Raw genomic sequence first — 2453 nt, 5'->3', positions numbered from 1 at the left:
GTGTGATGGCTAATGCTAATTGTCAACTTGATATATCTGGAAAGAGGGAGCCTCAGTTGAAGAATTACCTCCATCAGATGGCCATATGGGCATGTCTAAGAGGAATTTTCTCAATTCCTAATTGACATAGTGGCACATAGCCCTGTGAATAGTACCATCTCTACACAGTTGGGCCTGGCCTGTTCAAGAAAGGTAGATAAGCAGACCAGGTGGTAAGCCAGGTGAAATAAGCCATGTGGAGCAAGCTGGTAAGCAGCATTCCTTCATGGTTTCTGCTTCAAGCTCCTGCCTTGATTCCTGACTTGGTTTCTCTTGATGATAGACAAATAGATCCATTCTTACCCACCTTGTGTTTGATCAGAGTGCTTTATATTAGAAGTAGAAAGCAAACTAGAACACTAAGCTGGAAAGGCACATGCAAAACTGATAACTTATCCAATAATAAAATGATTTGATCATGATTTTGTATTGTTTTCCTCACGAAACAAATTCATCTTCCTGTAGTACTCATGATGCTCTCTGATCCAATCCAGACAAGCATTTTTAAAAAAAAGTTTTATGAAGCCAATCAATCTGCTTATCTCAATGTGCTTGTGCAGAATATTAGAGAAGGCAGGCAATGGTGATGCCATGTTATGAGCCTTAAGGACAGCTGAAGTCTTTAAGGTCCCTGAAAATGGCAATGGTGTTATAATGGTGGGAATCACTTAAGACTGAAACAGTTGTAGTTAAAAGAACTTAATATTGAACAAATAATTTGCATCTAATTTTTAAAAAACTTAAAAAGTTCTATGAATCATTAGTACTAAAGTTCCAACTTTCCAAATTCCAGACATGAAGGGGAAGCCTAGCCCAAAACCTTGTTTTGTAAGGCGTGTCCCCCTTGGTTTAAAGGCGTGTCCCCCTTGGTCTAAAGGCGTGTCCCTCTTAGGCGTGTCCCTCTTGGGCGTGTCCCCCTTAGGCTAATATTGACTTATAAAATCTTGCGGGCCTGCGGCCCGCTTTCTCTTTGTTTTCCTGCCCTCCTCGCTGGAACCTTGGATTTGTAAGTTCCCTTTCCTTTCCTTTATTAAAACTGAATTATATATATTAAAGCTTGTCTGGTGAATCATAACTGCCGATCAACCACGCACCTTCATTTGGCGTCCAACTCGGGCATTTGGGAGCCTTCAGCTCCAGTTCCCACACTGCGTGGCAAGGATTCGGCCTTGGGCTCTTGATTGCTTCAGAGCAGTTTCCCAGACTAGCCTGTCCCAGCCCCGCTTGTACGGAGCAAAGGACGTGTGTGTGACTCGGTTTGGCCGAGCGGTTATTGCCCTAGCGACCTACTGGCAGGGAACGGTCATTTCAGGTAAAATTTCTTTTGATTAAAAAAAAAAAAAAAAAAAAATGTCTGACCATATCACCGTTGAAAGCTTCTGCAGTCTATTTAATTGTACTATGGTAGAAATATTACAGGATACATATGATATTCCCATAACTTGGATGTTTATAGGGCTTGCAATTTTTCTCGTATTTGGTTTCTCCCTTACATGGTTTGAAAATAGAAAAATGATAAAGTCCTTACAGAATGAAACCAGGATTCTTAGGTCAGAGGTTGAATGCTTAAGAAAGGGCACAACTGTTTTGAGTAACAACTTTAAGTCGGTCGAGGTATTTGCAAAAACAATTCAGACGGACACCAAGAAAGAGTTTGAAGGTCTCAAGGAAGGGAATAAGGCTTTGTCTGATATGACTCGGTCAAATGAGCAAAATTTAGAAAAACTACAGTCTGATATTAAGGAGAGACTCATTGCTGCGGAGGAGAGAACAGCTGATTTGGATCGTAAACTTCAGTCCCTGTCTGAAACATTATCAGAGAGAATTAAAACTGCTGAATGTGAAAATCGGACTTTGTCTAAAGGATATGACAGATTGGCTGACAGATTGTCAATACAAGAAGGCACAATTCAGGCCATGAAAATTCTATCCAAGGATGAGACACTAACTCTACTGGACAAACTTCATGTTTTGGAATCCTCCATGAAGGCCTTGGAGCATAATTCTGGACAGGAGATCCAGGCCTTACAGAAGGCAATAGTAAGCAGATTAGAAAAGATTGAGGAAATTATAGAACAGGAGCAAACGGTACAAAGGCGAAATTTAACTCCGTCAATGAGTAAAACTCTCCGGGATAATTTCCATAAAGTTCTACCTGCCTTTCCAATAGTAACGTCAGAAAAGGTGACTGGTTCCAAAAACCCTAAAGTCATCAAGGAATATACATGGGAACCCGTCCGTATGAATGATCTCAAAGAAATTAAACAAGCCATTATGAACTTTGGGCTACATTCGTCCTTTGTTAGAGAGATGCTCAAAACTTGGTCTATAAGCAATAAGGCAACGCCCCATGATTGGGTACAATTAGTATCAGCTGTTCTAGAGAGTGGGTCACAATTAAATTGGAAATGCAT

The 2453-nt window shown here is 40.6% G+C and overlaps 1 non-coding gene across 1 annotated transcript; it reads left to right on the top strand.

Moving 5' to 3' along the window:
• Positions 1-561: 561 nt before the first annotated feature.
• Positions 562-688, top strand: LOC119818156. Its single transcript, XR_005286062.1, has one exon. It is a non-coding gene; the product is annotated as a small nucleolar RNA SNORA33 (small nucleolar RNA).
• Positions 689-2453: the final 1765 nt, after the last annotated feature.

Source organism: Arvicola amphibius, chromosome 6 (assembly GCF_903992535.2).
Source record: "Arvicola amphibius chromosome 6, mArvAmp1.2, whole genome shotgun sequence".
Taxonomy (NCBI): domain Eukaryota; kingdom Metazoa; phylum Chordata; class Mammalia; order Rodentia; family Cricetidae; genus Arvicola; species Arvicola amphibius.
Note: the sequence above shows the minus strand (reverse complement) of the source record. Positions and strands in the feature narration are given on the sequence as shown.